Raw genomic sequence first — 19,342 nt, forward strand, 5'->3', positions numbered from 1 at the left:
GTTTTACCATTTTGAGGAGTACATATTGCCAGCGTTGAAGCAATTGTAAAGGTAAATCAAACAGAATAGCCCAAGGGATCAAGTGATGATTAACATCCAAAAGCTTTTGTAGAAGTCTAAAAGTTTATTGAAGAAGAGGCTATACATGAAAGCAATGTATTTACTGAAAACAGATCTGCTTTATCAGCACATTCTGATAGGGATTGCTGCTTTTGTTTAAAAGGTAGAGCAATAAAATACCAGTGAAAATGTCGAGCAATAAAATATCATTGTTATTGACAATGTCCTACTTGCATATCTCTGAAAAGCTAACCAGCCACTTCTTCAAAGATAGGAATAAAAAATACTATAAAAAGATCCCTGCAGCAAGAAAACCATACATTTTTCCCTCAGCACTTTGTATCTTTCTACTACTGCTTGTAATGTTTTAAATTATCAAAAAACCTGGAGTCATAAGATGAAATCCCTTGGCATTCATTGGCAAACTAAAACAAGAATAAGGGATAGTTCACACCTTGAGGACCTGTTGATCTAAGCAGACAATGAAAACAAAGGAAAATAGAGAGATTATTATTGACAAGCTAAGGGAAAAGTCTATCTAAATAAACATGATGAAAAGTACCCTTCTTGGATTTGTAAATGCATATCTGTGCATAACTACCTGTGCGCAGAAGCATGACCATAGATGACTTGGTCAAAGTGTCTTTGACACCTTGATTTTTACAGCAGCAGTCATCCTGAATGATTTCATTGTCTTTCTTGACATCGTTTCCAGCAACTAAACATGATATATTTGTATGACAGTAATGTGGATAAGTCCCACCTAGATCATATGTTCAGAGCAGCTTGCATCTTTCCCTGTACCCCCATCCCAGTCAGGGTTGCAGCACCACAGCAATTCAGTTCCTTTTTTACAAAAAGGCTGAAAACTCTGTGATCTCCTGAAAATTTGGGTCTAATTGTGATTGTGAGAAATACTGAAAATCTAGTCTTTCACACATAAGTCCTACCTAATGATGGAGTTTAGGAGAAGTGTATGTTCATAGAGGAACTAGGTGATTAGGAAGAAAGTTGTGGGATCTAAAAAGCAGTGATGCAGGAGACAAGCCAGGAATATGACAGTTCACAGGCATTTCATTTGTATTTTGCACTGGTTATAGACATGACAGTAAGCTAATTCAAGGCTGAAAGTCAGAAGCTAGGTAAGTAAAGTCAGCATGTAGAGTTATGAAATGTTTTGAAAACTGATTCAAATTATATTTGAAATGTTCGTTTTCCAAGGGAGGAATGAAAGATGTTTTTATTTAATAAGCTAGGGTAATATTTTGCTTAACCTGAAGCATTTTGTATTTTTACATGATATTTATATCTGCACAACAAGAAAAATAACAAAAGTTCAGAGTGATAGTTTTGGTGGGGATTTTCCTAATTTTTTCTGCTTAATTTTTTTTAAAATATTCTCTGAACTTACAAATTAGCCTGTGAAGGAAGGAAAACTGTCTGAACTGGTTTGCTTTGCAGTTGTACTTCTCTGGTAACACTGACTCCAACTCTCTCCTAACCTGCATAATAGCATCTCCTGTGGCCTCAAGCAATGTAGCCTGCTAATCTGGTTTTCAAAGGTCAAACTGAAGGATTTTGTGCAGTTGCTTTAATATGGGCCTTCCAACTCAGGCATTTAGGGAATGATGCTCAGAGGTCTTCCTGTAAACTTTCCACACCTTGGGAAGGGCTAATGATGCAAAATAATGCTAGTGAGGTTTATGTGCATGCTCTGGGCAGAAAAAAGAAAGCACAGTGCTGTAAGATAAAACCATCAAGGAACAAAATATCAGTGTGACAGAGGTGAAATTTAGATACCTACAGTCCCAGTAAAACCCTTGTTCATCTGAAATAACAGCATGAGTTGCTGCATGTAGCGTAGGCAGCCATACTCAGGTTTCCTGGCAGAAAATCCCTGGTGGAACTCTCCCGTGTCGAAGAAGGTAAGTAGGGACTGCACAGGCATGTGGTGATCCCACAGTGGAGAGGCAGGTGGTAATATCCTGGCAATTCTCATGGCAACATGCAGTCTGCAGCTGCCCTTATGACTGACTTTCCAGATAGTGATGAAGCAGGATGAACTACCAGCAGTTTGCTACCTGTTGCAACTACCTTTCCTTGCCTGTGCCAAAGGGAGACCATGTGCCCTCCTTTGAACTCGTGGTTTTGCACTCAGGTAGAGAAAACTAGAAGCTGGACCTTGAAGCTTATTCATTTTGATCACTGCAATCTCATCCAGGGTCCAACCTTACACATCGAATGGGCAAGATCAGACCTACCTACAACTGTCCAAGTATTCCTTTAGGCAGTATTTGGTGCACACACTTCCAAGAAAGCATCCAGTCAGGTCCTTCCCAGCACTGTCTGAAAACCTTTTTAGCAGAGTAGGCAATAAAATGAAGTACCAATGCATGGTAAGAAAAAATCTCTTTCTTGGAGCTGGATGCCTAACTCTCTCCTAAACTCTGTCATCACAAATGATCCAGAGAGGAAGGTGCCAAAATATTGGATTTTGTAGAGTGTTGTGACTGGAACAAAAGCCATGTATTACCAACATTCAAAAACAAATGAATAAAACATCCTGCATCCTCAAGATCCTGAGCAGATGGGATAATCTCAAAACCAGTTCTAGTTTCAGTACTATAGCTGCAAAGAGAAGTTGCACTGCAGAATTATTCCTGAACTTGTGTTTTAATTGGCAACTGTCAGAAGTCAGCGTCTATGATCACCCTTCAAAGACATCCAAGACAAGTGGCAGTCTGCATACAAACACTGTCTAGTCTTTCAGTCTCACAGTGCTTACTCTGAGCATCAGAAAGAGGTGGTCTCCAAATATCTTGCTGCCAATTTCTGTGGTCTTGATCATGAGGTCATCTGTTGTCCTGACAGTTATGAGCAGTATTACGATGGACCCACTGCAAGTGGTGTGACATGACATGTCCCAGCCCCAGCCACAATAATTGCCTGTAAATTCTGAAATGTATAGTTCCCAAGAATCTCTGGGACAACATGTTGCTACCATTACATAACAGGATTCTGCAGAAATAAGAGACTATAGTCAGATTTCAGGGAGCACTGGAAAATGAGATTTTTGCATAAGGCCACTGAAGAAGGTCTGAAGCAAGAGCCATTGAGACACCCTAGACCTCCCAAATTTAAGAATCGACCAGAAAATATTTTGCCATGTAGATAAGACTAGAGCACCCAGGAGATCTCAGTAGCATAGCAATGGAACATTCACTTCCGTAATCCCCTGCAGAAAAGCCATCGTGAGCCCTGAAAGCTATTTTGCCATGTTGCCAGACCCCTTTTCCAGTAATTAGTTTGAATCCAGCAGGATGCAGACTTTACTATAATTTCCTTTTGTTGGACTGGCTCCTTTTCCTGCTGTCTTACAAGTTTGTAAACTGGGTTGTATTCGAGGGTTCACACCCCCAAAGAATCCTCGTCTCTAATGTGAAGAGAAGGCTACCATAACCTTCATGCCTTTGTAGAGTCTGCCAACAGATAAGAAGAATGAGACCATTACATGTTTCATGAGTGACCTTTTCCACAATCACTTTATAAAGCTAGAGGATGAAGGACAGGAACCCTGTGACTCCGTCCAGTTCTGGTATGCACTCTCAATATCCTCGTTTGCCGTGTTGCTAAGTGTTCTACATGCCATATCCATCCCATACTGCTGTCAGGAGTTAAAAAAAAATTTATCACCAAGTAAATATTAATAATGGACTGAGCCAGGCACAGTTTCAGTATCTATATGCTCAATTGACATACTTTTGCCACTGTATATGCACATGTCTGCAAGCGTGCATACTATGCTAGGGCCTGGGCTAGTGTTAAAGATGGTGTCACAGTGGAAAACCAAGTACTAATAAAACCGAAAAAAACCCGAAAAACCAAAATTCTCTGAGTCACCAGCTAACACCTTCACACAGAGTCCTCCCTTATTCTGAGACTCTCAAGTCAAAAGAGAGTATTTACCTAAAAAAAAAAAAAAAGCCTTGTCCCAATTAGTCACAATATTTTATTTTGAATTATTGCTGTATTATCAACAAGGCTTTTACAATTCATTTAAGCTCAATATGGGAGATTCATCATACACAAAAAAGCCTGTACAATGTACAGTGAAAGACTTCAATTTAAAAAAAATCTGGGGAAGAACTGAATCATTAACGATAGAATTGCAATCTAACAACACCCCAACCCAACCACCCAGAGCATGCCCTTATGCTTAACACTTTCTTTTTGCTCTCTCTCAAGAGCTTATGGGTTTGGAGGATACCTTCTCAGGCACCTGACAGTTCCGACACACTGCAGGAAGCTTGAGTACATAAACACCTCTCCATCCAGAATATCACCGTGGGAGTCAGATGCTGAAGGAATTAGCTGCTTTGGCACCAAACCTGTGAGTACAACAATTTCATACTGGATCTAACCCAAAATTCTCAAATGCAGTAAAAGAACTTAGCACAGTTAAAACCGGAAGAGTTAAGCTGATTAGCACAAGCTATAGAACTGGTCCAAATAGTACAATATATCATCTACAGATTTTGGACAAGAAATGAAGTCTTTCCATTAAATTCAATAGACCTTGAGTTTCAAATTCTGTGAAAAGTACATTTCCAGGTGTATTAATGCGAGATTTTTCATATCTATTATTTAACACTATCATTAAAATTTAAACAATGATTGTACTTTTATCAATTTTATGCAGTGAGAAGTATAGTCCACACTTGCCAAATCAGTTCTGGCTTTACTGTAACGTCTCTCAAGAGTCATGGCTGGCATGGTGGTCCTGTTCTCACCTTCTCTACACTGCCAAAACCAGAAAATAATCAATATATTTCACATTCCCAGCATGGTGAAGTAAGCTAGCAACAACAACAACAACAAAAAATATTATTTGGGGAGAAATAATCAGGCCTTACGTGCATGCTGCTTTAAGAAGTGAAAGTCGTTATTTCTGCTGAAACATTTGTCTTATGGGTGGGGAAGTCCCTGAGCTTGTGCTGATGACTCTGCTGCTTGACCACTGGCTTTCTGGGACACCATGCAGTCAGACTCCTCTGGGGTTAGCTTTAAGACTCTTTTATTCCTCCTTAAGGCTTACATCATAGGAATAGGTCACAAATGACCTTTGGAGACATGTGGTATGCCTAGCAATGTCTTTTACTGTAGATAAGGAGTGACTGCCATCCATTTCATCAGCTGTAATTATAATGCTCAAGAGTTTTGCCTTAGGGCTAGGTGTGCTAGGTTTAAAACACTTGACTATCATACTTGAAGAAAACTGGCAGAGCAATCCATACGCCCATTCACTGTTTTTCCCTTTCTTAGCAGGAAAATTGACCTGTATCTAAGCTTGTGCTTCGGTAAAGAGATATATATTGTGTCAAAGAAATTTCAAGTGACCATCATTAAAGTCAGTTCCAAACTATACTCTAGTTTGCAGCCCAGGGCTTTCCAGAGCTGATTTAACTGTGTGGTAAGTGAATGGTGGAGAAAAGAGAAAGGGAAATATCAAAAAAAAATGAAAGATAAAGTTGAGAAATCTGAACTACTTGGGATTAACGATGTCAGTAAAACATGTAGATTTAGATCACTTAGTCACACTGATTTTTTTTTCCTCCATACCACTGTATACCCTCCATGTACCACTGCAGTCTTTCCCTTCTCTCTCTGTGATTCCAGACAAGGAAAGAGACAAGGCCAGGGTCATCCTGCTTCCTATATCAAAGTAGAGAGTGTATCATTCAGGCACATGATTGCGCAGTGTGAAGGAGCAAATTGGTGCAGTCTGTGGGTTTATGCCCACAACTATACCACCCAATCTGTCTCAACAGGCATGCTTCGTTGTGTTTAAAGCAAGAAAGGCATGGCTTGGATGCCAGGATAGGCTGAGCAGCTTAAGCTCACACAATTCAGGCTACAGGAAGTGTCAGGATGACTTTTTGCTATTTCTGTAAATGGACTTTTCAATCTTCCTTGCTTTCTCTTAAGACAGGAAACAATAACACAGGTGAAGGCAACACATTTCATATGGAATAAAAGTTCTTGTTAAAGTTCTCTACTCTGCACCACATTATATCAAGCACCCTGGAAACACTGACCAGTATGATTGTCAGACCTGGAACAAGAAGATGTTGTAATAACACGTAAATATTTCTGCATATAAGAAATTATGTCATAACACCACTGACTTGGTTCTAACACAGAGTTCTGCACCTGAAATGAATCACTTTGGTGCGTAATCTAGTAACATTCTCTGTTTTTGCAATTGTGTTTTATAAATGCTTTTATGAGGCATGTATAATCCAGGAGTACTGTGAGGCCTGAATGTCCAGAACACCTTAGCATGTTGTGCTCCCCTGAGAACATGTGCAAGTAAAAAAAACTGCCTTGTATTCCAGTGAAGACTTACTAGCACTTAATCAAACAATGAGATAATTAGCAAAAGTTAACATCAGCATGATTTTAATAATAAAGGCTATGCAGAACTCGGGATGGGCAGAGCCCTTTGAACAGAATTGGAAAGCATGTCTTCATTGTGCAAGGTTGTGCACAGGGAGAACCTGAGCTAGCACATACCCAAACTGGTCTGTCTACATGGCATAGCAGAGTGCCAGGTTGCCAGTTTGTGTCTTGGAAGCAGAAGAGCAGCATCAGTGTGATACCACACCCAAGTAATGAGCTTGGCATCACTGTGCTGACATGGCCATCCTCCTCCAGATTCCAGGGCTCCAATAGCTCAGGTATGCATGCAATGTGCTGCGTTGCACTTTAGGGGCAGCCTCAGAGTTACATGGATTTCTGGACCAAGTGCAAAATGAAGGCTTCGTAAGAGTGAAGAAAAGCAACCCCCCAAGTATAGGAAGAACCAGATGAAGAAGATTAGACATTATTTTGGACAAGGGAGACCAGTGATAGAAAGTCAATAAAAGTCTGGGGAGATAAATTAGTAAAAGATAAGGAGGTAAGTCAACTCTGTAATAGGCCAATATGAAATGCATGCACAGTAATAAACTCTCAGCTAAGTAATACCTGGTCTTGTACTGGTTCACTGCATCAAGGTGATCTTCATTCCCATGATAAAAATAGATGAAACCACTAATAACTCAGCATATTTTGAGATACCACATTTGAACTCAATCAGTATGAAAAACCTGAGCTTTATTCGCTTCTCTTTTACTCGTTCTGAAATAAAGCATTTGCAATGCTACTTCTAAAGACAGTTTCCAAAATGTTTCATGAGAGATCCACATTTCTACATAACATTTCAGAAGTTAAGGCAACTTGGAACTCCTAATTCTTTCCTGTCTAAAGCTGAGCATCTTGTTTTTATGAAACCTAAGGTCTCTTACATAAACCTCCTGTAAAATGCTATGGCAGAAGATAATCTTGCTGGTTGGTGTGGTTTTACAAGTTGATTAAAACCATATTTAGATTATGGATCATCCGTTATGCAAATGAATGCCAATGTACTTAATGAATGCTTTGACAAAAAAGTCTTGGTATTCACTGCTGACATGCAACCAGCTCTGGGATAAAACCATCAGGAACACAAGTTGGTAATTCTACAGGAAAGAAGTAAAAATTCCCTCACCCTTTATATTGGAAATCAAATAGCAATGTGTTGGCTATAAAGCAGTTAACAACATTAGTTAAGGCAGAAATCTTATGACTTAATAGTTAGTGAGTATGGTGTATTTATTCTATTTTAAACTCATACCCTTCTGTAGCATCACAAATAGCATGAATGTAGCTCAAAAGCCCAATTTTTGTCCTGATTTTGTATAGGAATAAACATTCCTACAGATTTAACCAGCCCTCAAGATTAGAGAAGTTACAGGGTTATACTCTTCTTCTTTTCTTTGCCAGCCATTTAGAGGAATCAATATTTTAGATCTTAGCACATCTCACATGGCCTGCTTCCAGCTCAGCAAACGAAGTGCCAGATTTATGCACCCACACATTGAAGGCTACATTTTCCTGATTGAGGAACTGCTACTGTCCTTAAACTCCCTGAACCACCCTTCCTACCTACATCTTTTGCTAAAAAACATTTTAAAAAGGGAAGAATAAAATCAAAAGGTCATCTTTCTGCCTGCATTGCCTCATATTTGTTACTTCTCATGCTACTTCCTCCTGGCATCTATTTATAACTTCCTTGTATGAGCTGTCATACCACAAATTTACATGACCCAGTTAGCATGTATACAATTGCTTCAAAGATTGCACTAATAATCGTCTTGGTTTTGTAGGTCATTAATTTAGATCCTATTTTTACGAATGCCTTTGTCCTACTTAGGACAATGACCAGCCTGCTTCCAGAAGAGTGTATAAAGCACACCAGTGGCTGTAATCTGGCTTCTGCATAACCTGCAGTGTTTAAAGGGAGTTTCTGATCTCTGCCTTTCTTCCCTAAATGCAGCTTCTCTGTCTTCTCACCTAAAATGCATGACCTAAGGAACATGTTTAGAGGAAGAGAGAAGCGACACAAAGGAAGCTGTAAACAAAGCAGAGGAGGTCTTGTTACATGCTCTGGCCAATGTAAATGACTGATAGACTGGGCAAACCCACACCTCTACAGTCAGGGAGAAATTTCAACCAAGTAAGTTCTTCTGTTGACTTGTTCTAGAGGTTCCTACAAGGTTTCCATCATCAGCATCAGTGCCACCTTCTCAAGTTTCTTCTCAGAGAACCTGTAGGAAATCTGGGTTAATGTGCTTACATATTATCTAAATGCATGCTGAAGGCTATGCTCAGAATGGTATGTCACAATGCTGAGCCAAAGTCAAAGGAGTGTCTATGTCCAAGCTACTTCCAGAATACAGAAAGGACACAATGCACAGTTGCATTAAGGCAATATATCACAATGTCATTATATGTATCACTTGATTAAAGTAACTTTACTGCATCTTCTACAGTGTAGCAGGAACTTCAGGAACTTCAGGTAGTTGAGAGGATTCTTACAGGACTCATAACGCTGCTTCCATCACAGAATCGTAGAATACACACAGGACAACCTCAAGACTCACACCATGTGCCTGAGAGTGTTTTCCAAACTTTTTTTGAACTCTGGCAGGTTAGGAGCCATGTCCACTTCCCTGGGGAGTCTGTTTGAGTGCCCAGCCACCCTCTGGGTGAAGAACCTAATCAAGAGCCTAATGAACTTCCAGCACATCCTTACATAGTGGCAAGAGGATTTTAGACTTCAGAAACTATTCCTTTTCTATAGGTCATTGAGTATGGCAGGATTCCAGCCCAGCTCAAAACAGACTTTGGTCAGCAATGCTTATGTGAGCTACCCCCAAGATAAACAGAACTCATCCCAAGCGCTCCAGGAAATAGGGTGTGAGCACTGTCTGCTTTCTATTTTGGTCGTTCTCACTGTGTCACAAGTTGGCATGTGCAGCTATGATTTGGTTTATGAAGCAGGCCTTGTGTGTCTCTGGCAGAACAGGTAACTTAGAAGGTAAACTGGACAGCCTCAACAACACTGTGATTTAGATAATAATGTATCATCCTATATTGTACTGAGCCGTACTAGACATGTGGTGCTGCACACGTGCATTCTCTCTGTCACTAACAGAGGTTGTGAGCTACTTGTTTGCACTGTTGAGAGTCGTTGTATTATCAGATGCTATTTATTAATCTCATTTGAAGTTGCTGTCATTGCTCCTGCAGAGGAGTTTAGGGAAAACATAAAGACCTTTAAAATTATTATTTTATGAACAAGTGCTTGAAAAAAAGCAATCTCACAACTTCATGAAATAGGAGAATGAATTTCTACATTTATTAATACAATTAAAATTACATTCTGTATTTGACAGCCTGACTGGAGACTGACTTGCTTCTATGTGCCTACAAAGGACTCTGTTTATGGAAGTAAATATCAGCATTACACTTGGAGAACTCTAGGATCTGATTTTTAAAGCTTTTTTCCATTGAAGTACATGTCACAAACTCATTACAGTCGTCTTACACTATAGAGACAGACACAAACACGGCCATGCTGTCAACCAAGCACGCAGAAAGAGACATGGCATCTCCTCAATGTTGCCCCACAATTTTAAGTGCTGTTCTCAGCCTGGGACATGCACAATAGAGCTCACACCAGCCTCTTCTTCCAAAGTAAGGAACACTGGGAGTGTCATGGGAGCGTAACATTGTTTTCCTTCACCACGACAAGTCACGTTCAACCAAATTTTCCTCATAAGGAATCCACAAGATCCAGAACAGATTTAGAATCACAGAAATTTCCAACCTCTAAAGATACAACACATTTATTTTATTCTGTACCCAACCATTTATCCAGGTAATATATGACCCTTGGCAGAATAATACTTGAATTTTTAGTGGTTATTCTGTAACATTTCTTGATATTTGAAAACAGTCATATTTCTGTTTAAAACCTGAAATAGACTTCAGCTGCAACACTCTGTACACAATACACAGGGACTATGAGTCTTTCAGAGCACATTTCCCAGGCCATTTTTTTTCTTATATCTATGAAATATCACAAACCTGTCCTTTACCATCCTTTTCTCTTGTTCAAATTTTTTGTTTTGCACATTTCAGTCTTGCTCTTACTTCTTCCCTGGCGTTCAAAATTGTCATACCTGCCTCTGTTATTCATTGCATCTATTATGATCTGCCTTGCCTGTGCTTGCCACAAACAAAACCACTTTCAGAAAAAATTGATGATGTGGTTATTGTTCTGAATATTCTTTTGTAAGTGTCATTGCCATGTGGTATTTGAAAGACCAAATATGTTTCAACAGTGGAATTTTATTTAATGTGCACAACGAAGTTGAACTTAGATATGGATTTTCTGTACACTGGCTCAGTCCAGTCGTACTCTCAGCATTTGAGCCTTTGCAAAGTCAGAGTGTAGCAAAACGGCATAAAACTTCAAAATTAAGATATCCCAAGGCAGGGTTTATGCCAATTTAAGTTAAAAACATGTGTTTTCAGACCTTCCAGCATCAGGAGATTCTCTAAAAGAGTTTCTTTTTCCAGAATAATCAAACAAATTTTGGATAATATTTTCTATCATCAAATGCCATGGGCTGCTTTTGCCTTACATCTAGACCCAATCAATACAGTGTGCAGACTTTGGCCACAGAGTATCAGGGTACTTGAAACAAATTGATGTCAGGAAGGACTGACTCACGACTCTGATGGATAAAGCATAACACCTATTAATGTAAATATAAATATGCAATGTCAACATAAAAACACGTTTTAAGATATCATCTGCAGAGTGTTTACAGTCAAAACAGACAGGAGTCCCTTCAGGCACCAGCTTCATACTTTGTGAACCCTTGCTTTCATATGGCATTGTGTACTGGAAAGTGTTAAGGTAAATATCTTGATATCGAAAAGCTCTCTCTGGTGAATCAAAACAAAAGGCTGGAATAGCAAGACCCTTAATTCAATCAAGGTATTTTAGAATATTATAAATGCACTCACAAGCCCTGATTATACTCTCAGATGTATTAATGTTGAAACTTCTTATAAATTCAGGACTAATGGAATGATAACAACTATGATCAAGCTTGTTCTACTTAAGTAATATGCATGAACAGGTATTTTACATGGCATACATATATTTGATAACGACAAAATTCCAAACATAGGATAGCATAGGCCAAGTAGATTTTAATGATAAATCTGTACCTTACGGGCTTATGTAGAAGTTTCTTTATACAAATTATTTATATGATTTACCTATGTATTGTATAAGCACAGCTCCACATCTATTAACAGATGCCACAGCCTTATAAAGGTGAGCTTTTTTTGTCTATGTATTCCTTTGTTCATTCTGTCAAATCAAACTTGTTGTAAATCAATGTAGCATGATCATTTAATATACTTCATAGATTCATCAAACAGTATAAAGAAACTGTTTTAAGAAAGATGAAAGTCAGTATTTTTCAAAGAATCAACTGTAAGACAGAACTAATATTTGTAAGATGACTGACATGACAGAGTTACAATATTTATGAAAAAGATATTTGGAAATTATTCTACATGATAAAGTTATTTACCCACAAGATCTGGGTGTTGAGGGTGGGAGAACTATCCACATTCATTTCAAGTGTTTAAATACAAGGATTCCCTTATTTATGCCTACATCTTTATAATAAGTAGTTTCTCCATTTTTATATTGAACCTAAATTAGTAGAATAATATTTTTCACCTAATATCACTATATTTCTCTACACAGTAACACCCATTGAATTTAATAGTGGCAAAAAATGGAGCACATCTAGCTCATTTCATACAGACTGGAGTAGACATTAGATATAAGTGAATTGCGGACATGCTAAGTTACAAATACACCCACCTGTATTTAGTTTTGGGTTTTTTCTCAACTAGCATTGCAGGAGGTGATTCTACCTCTAACTAAAGATTCAGGTTTTGTTTTGCTACTTCTAACCAATGACAATTTACCTTGGCTATTGTCAACTTCTCTTTTAAATCTAAATTGTAACTAAAATAACAGAAATACTTAGAAAAAACACTTCTGTTTGCCTTGATGAAACACAGTAACCCATACTGTGAAGCTGTGCAACTAGAACAGAAAATTTTTTCCAGTGGTAGGTGACATTGTCTATACAGACATAAAACATAGCAAATCTAGACATATGCTAAAGCACTCAGATTGCATAGCTGCAGAGCAGACAGTTCTTTTCACATTTTTTAGATTAGGCAAGGCCCCAAGCTTTCTTCGATCAGTATGCTGTGGTTTGGGTCCTACCCTAGATGACTAACATTGTGGTGAAACTATTTTCAGTCAAGGGATTATTTGTGTACTCCCTCTTGAATACTGATCCTACCACATCCACTTTGTGTCACAGCTCCAAACAACGAGGGGAAATGCTGCCAGAATTTCTCCTGTGATCTTTGCGTGAGCACCCCCATCCAAATTGCTGCCCACTCACTCTTCCTGGCACTGCAAGACTGCTGTGGGAATTGTACAGCCATTGATACAGCACCTTCACACACAAACAAAACACAGCTTCTGTTTCCTCATGCCTTGCTGCCAACATTATCCCATTTGGTTGTTATTTTTCTGGGAAGAACCCCCCCTGCTGCTAAAATACTAAACAAGTACATAAGAATTTAAGCCACTGTTTATAAGGTGGCAATGCATTCAACCAACAGCATCACCAGTGCCATGGGTATGCAGAATGACTCAGGGGAAAGAGCACTCTGCCTCCTTACATTTCAGAAAGAAAAGTAGTCCTTCATTGAACTCTGAACTATTAATACATATATCATTTTTGGTTTAACATTCAACACTGCAGTCCTCAGACTTTCCCACTTACAATTCATACAGGTCCCTGCTCAATGTGCCGCTGTGTTCTGAATCCAGTTTTGAGTAACCTGTTAGACCTTGTGCATTACAGAGGGAACCAAAGTCCAGTTTTAGCTTTGGACTCTGCTGCTGACATTATGTGCTTTAGCACTGAAAGCCTCAGCATTGCAACACTTGAATTCCTATTTGGATGCAGCCCTAATTTCCTGTACAACTCCTCAAGCTTAGAGCAGTATATTGGTAATGCATTCGGAAACACTGATCAAATTGCTATGTCTGATAAATATATAAAAAACTTCTCCCTGGGAGAACAGTCTACATTTTCTCATATAGAGGAAACTCTGGTACATTTTCATTATTTGGGATTCAGAACCACACACAGATTTTTCTTCTGGACTCCACCAAGTGGACCTAAAGAAATTGTCTGTCCTCCTGTTAGTAGTAGGAAATTGTACACAATGTCCATGTTTATATGGACAAGGTATGTATCAAAGCAACATGCCTAGATTTAGATCTGTGAATGCTGTGCTACATGAGATACTAACAGCACAGTGTTCTTGATGCACTCCACTTTCCTTGGTTAAGGCAATTCTCCATAAAGGCATGCTATGATTTTCATCTTTATGTATCTATCTCCATTCAATTTATGCAAAGTCCTAGAGCCTAACTGAGAGCTGGAATATAACCAGGTAACAGAGTATGGTGGTCTAAATTTCCTCATCTTAATGTGGACCTACCTAAGATGCACAAAATGGCACACTAGTAAGTCTCCATCCTCTGCACAGCCAAAGGAGCCAGCTGAAGGCACCTGCAAGGGATCAGCCAGATCCCAAGTGAGCTGAATTACCTTCCAGAGGTGCTTGTACCCTCCAATTAAACACGAAGGTAACATAAAGTAAGCTCCTAGTTTTGATGCCTCAGATAAGTACCATGGTTTAGATGGGATGCATCCAGGCCCATGTACCCATGTGTCATCTTCAGGAGGAGCTGACAGCACACCCAGCTCTAATGTGGAAGTGCAGAATGTTATGCATCATTTTTAAATTGGCAGCCTGACATCTCCTCCTTCTCTGCAGCTCTGCACTCAAGGACTTGGTTGTGACTTACCCCACTGCAACAGCTGCCAAGTTCACATCCAGATTGCCTTAATTAAAAGCAATTGTGTTAGATAAGGACAAGTAAAGAAACATCAGATAAAAGAAATCAAACAGAAGGAATAATCTTAACTACGCCTTGTGTTAAAATTACTCTGAAAAATGCTAAGAAGGCTAAATATTGTGGATTTCATTTTTATGGTGCCATTAATATGATGACAAAGTTTTAGTTTGTAGTTCCCTCTCTGAGAAAATTCATCTTCTTCCTTCTGACTGTCTGATACCCCAAGTGCTTGGAGACATTTGTCTTTGGTAAACTCCATCCCTAGCTACTTGAAGTTGCATTTAACTTAACATTACCTCTGTGTTTCACGCTGGCTAGCACTCAAAAGCAATTGTAATGGTTTAGGAACATTTCCTCTAGCCAAACCAATGTTGTTGCATGAATAACTGATTGTTCTCTTTTTCCTCCCCTGAAATTTATTTGCTCAATATAAACAAGTTTTTCTGAGGGACTTCCATGAAGAAAGTCATTTTGGCAAGGCTCTGTAGTGACTGCGTTGGAGAATGATTCCCTGACCTGCCTTGTGTGAGGTATGTGAGCTAAACCTCCCAGGATAAAGTAGTTACATATCTACAAAAAGAAAGGGAATTTGGGCATTTGCACGCACAGGGCATTTCTCACACCGAGGATCAGGACCCACATTAGACAAAGATGAGGGCAGTCACCTAGGACAGTTTTCTGCAGGAGACGATAAAGCAGTCACTCGTAGTGCACCGGAAAGGCAAGTTTACTTGCTTACTGCTTCCACCACCAACTCAGAATCAAGATTTATGAGAAACGCAGAGACTTTTCCTGACAGGAAGGTCCCCTTTCTCTCTTGCCTGCACCTGCAGCAGCTGGAGTAGTGAAACCAAAGCTGATTTCTCTCACCCCCAGTCATGGCTTTATTCCGTCCCTGATGACAGTGGGAGAAATCTGGTCACGGTCTGCCACCATTTGTGTGGGAAATGTACTTTTTCCCACAAAACTGAGATGTCTCAAAACAACTCCAGTTGCCTAGAAGTTGTCCATTTGTAAAAATACACAGGGAGAATTGAAGTCTTAAGATTAAAATCAGAATCCAGAGCTAGATCCAACTAAAAAAGGGAAGAGCCCCTATGTCAAAAGATGACTAAGATCAAAAGAGGTGCCTACCCAGAGGGAACTCGGGACACTGGGGTTTCAGAGGTATGACCAAGGAAATGTCTGATTGCAGAAATACCTAGACTAAGGCAGAAGCAGGTATTATCAAATGTGAGAATTAAATGTCTGGATCCAGGAGCTGGATTAAAAAATGAATGGAATTACATTGAGAAAAACATGTAGTTAAATGGAATTCTTCTTCTATGGACTTCTGTTTCTTCAAAATAGTTGGAAAGTTCATCTTGCACACTACTTCAGTTGCATAGCATCAGTCTGAATGCTGTTATCATCTGCATCCATGCAGGTGCACTCACCTTAGAGCTGAGGTAGACTGCCTAAGTACAATTATGATAGAGCTCTTGAATTTCAGAAATAATACAAAGATCTGTACTCAGCAAACAATTTAAATTTAAATATATGCAGAAGTAAGCTGTTTCCAGACATGCAATTAAACAACTAACTGGATTAGGAGACTCTGTTTCTGTGAACAAGTTTTTCTACTGAATCACATTGGCTTTCATCAGTATGTCATAACATATAGGATTTCAGAAAACAGCATTGCCTAGGAAAATTTAGCCAACGCTTGCTGGTTTTCATATGAGAAAAGGGTCGGCCTTTCTAGAAAAAGGTTGTATGCAGAGAAAACTACTTTTGTACCAAAATGTTTTAAGATTGTGTAATGAAATACAGGCATAAACATTGCATAGGTAAATGTATCTTCATTTTAGTGAACAAGCTGCAAGTTAATCACACTTATCCCTCATCTCTTCTTTATTGCAGTAACTTAGGTCCCAAGTAGTATGTCAAAAGGCCTGTCTTCTCATCTCTGGGTTAGACTCATCTCACCAAATATTAGCCATATGAAAGGTACACAACCAGGATAAACTACTATTGTAGTTAACTTGGGAGAGATTTCCCAAGAACAAAACATCCTACCTACCCTATCTATAAGGAGTGAATACTCTTCCACCACAAACACAGAGATAACCTAAGCAACTGATTTTGGGTGACTAATTTGCTGGTGAACAAAATGAAGCTCAGTCTATGCATGCAACTGGTGGAAAAAGAGTACAAAATTTTGATGTGATCGTTTAAAAACAATAAAAATATTGTTTAGAAATCCAAAAGAGTAGAAGAAACATGAAGAAATATTATTGGATTTATGACATATTCATTTTAAAGAGTGTTCAATATTTTAGAAACTGTCTTTAGTCTTTCTGCAGAATCTATTGAGGAATATCCTCTCATGACACTCAGCACTTTGTATTAGTTTCCCGCCTGTTTCTTCAGCTTCGGAAACATTCTTATATACATTTTTACTGCTTTTCAGATCACAGATTCATATAGAAGTTTGGAAAAGACCTCTAAGATCATCAGTTTCAGCCATCGACCAGATATCACCATGCCCACTAAATCATATCGTGAAGTACCATGTTAACTTGTTTTTTTGAACACTTCCAGGGATGGTGACTCCACCACTTCCCTGAGGATCAATTTGAAATCTCAGGATATTTTACCTTCTCTGACTATAACTTCTTCTGATTACTTTTTTCTTTTCATTTGACAATAACTCCTTCTTCTAATCTTCTTCCAATATTTTTAAGATAATTTCCAGCCAAGTCCTTTGCTTTTAAGCAATCCATGCTTAGTTAAATATTTAGATGCATTTTAGTGAAACTAGGAATGCAAGCTGAACTGTTTTGAAAATGTGTTGTTACAATTGTATTGTGTCACTGGTTATTTCTCTTCATCTAACCCAAAGATTATTCAAACACTGATGAAAGAATCTTGTCTCTCCAGCTTTGTAAGACATTGTCTTTGCAACAGAACAAATTAAGAATCAGCTAATCTGTTGATTCTTAATTTAATGCCATAGATGCTGATCTTGCTGTCAATAGTTATAGCTGTAATGAAACAACTGTCACTATAGCCTCCTATTAGTGCTCTGAAACTTTCAACTTTATGATGAAAACATCCTCTTCTTTGGGTCAGCTTGTAGTTTATTTATGTTAAACTTATACATATAAATATATAAATATTTATATTAAATTAAAGTTTCTCTGTAGCAAAGGTGGATGCTGGAAATTTGAACTTTAACAGTGCCTGAAGATGCCACAACCCCTACTTTGCACCTTGGCAACAAAGATTCCACAAGAAATAAAGGAAAGTTACACATGCCATGACACCCTGATGTCCACTACAAAATATATTTTTATAATGATATAGGAATTGTCAAAAGAATATGACCTATATGGATAATAGTGTTTATCCCTTTACCATTAGATTTTTTGTAAAGGAAGGTGACTGGAATTTCTCTAGCTAGTGCTGAATTCACTGATGCCCTTTGGGCTGTGCTGACTGTGTTAAACAGGGTCAGAGTGCCATTACAGACTGTGTTTTCCATTTTGCAGTGCTTTTCAGTGTTTCTTTATTGCTGTAGGCCATAAATGAGATAGATAGATGATAAAGATAAATGGCTACAAGGGAGGTGCAGATATACACAAGAAAAATCTTCAAGGACTCCCTTTTTGTTTTAGAATTTCTCTGAATCCTCTGTATGGCAAAGGTTATGCCATGATAGCCAGCCTTTCAGCTAAAGATTTTTAAGGGAATTTACACTTTTGGATACATGATTTATCATCTGCCTGTCTCTCAGATATCTAGACCCTTTTTTTAAATCTATTCTTTGACTATAGTCCCTGTCTCCTAGTAAGCATGAGTGGTAAGATTTCTAGTATACAGAAGTGTCTTTAAATCATTGCTAGCCTTCCTATAAACAGAAACAACAATATTTACATTTAATAAACTACAATTATTAAATTTAAATTTATATTTAGTAAATGTAAATTTAATTTTATAATAAATTAATTTACATTAATTTTTTTGCATGTAATAAATTACATTTGTACAGTCCTCCTTAAAGCTAGACTTCCAGTCATATTTTGTGTTTAAGTCAGTCCAAAGCCTTTTACTCTATATATCAAACAGTGTAAGTAATTTACATCTGCAATTTTCTTGAAGGATGAAATAAAACCAACTGTCTCCTTGGGTGCATCAGGCAAAGCATCACCAGCCAGTTGAGGGAGGGGATTGTCCTGCTCTGCTCTGCACTGGGGTGGCCTCACCTTGAATATTGTGTGCAGTTTTGAGCACAACAATATAAGAAAGATATAAAGATATTAGAAAGCATCCAAAGGAGGGCCACAAGGATGGTAAAGGGCCTGGAGGGGAAGCCATTCATGGAGCAGCTGAGGCCACTTGATCTGTTCAACTTGGGGAAGAGGAGACTGAGGGGAGACCTCATGGTTGTTCGCAGCTTCCTCGTAAGGGAAAGTCGAGGGGTAGGTACCAATCCCATCTCTCTGGTGACCAGGACAGGATCCAAGGAAATGGTCTGAATTTGTGTCAGAGAAAGTTTAGGCTGGATATTAGAAAAAGATTTTTCACCCAAAGGGTGGTTGGGCACTGGAACGGGCTCCCCAGGGAAGAGCTCACATCAACAAACATTTGGACAAACGATTTCAGGCACATGGTGTGACTCTTGAATGTCCTGTGCAGCGCCAGTAGTTGGACTTCCATGTTCCTTGTGGGTCTCTTCCAACTCAGGATATTCTACAACTATGAAAATTAGCTCCTAAGTGGCTTTAAATTTGGCAGCTGCCAAGGCATTTGTTATAAAAGACATAGATA

The sequence above is a fragment of the Manacus candei genome, unplaced genomic scaffold, assembly GCF_025592945.1.
Source record: "Manacus candei isolate 608988 ecotype Guabito, Panama unplaced genomic scaffold, ASM2559294v1 h1tg000093l, whole genome shotgun sequence".
Lineage (NCBI taxonomy): Eukaryota > Metazoa > Chordata > Aves > Passeriformes > Pipridae > Manacus > Manacus candei.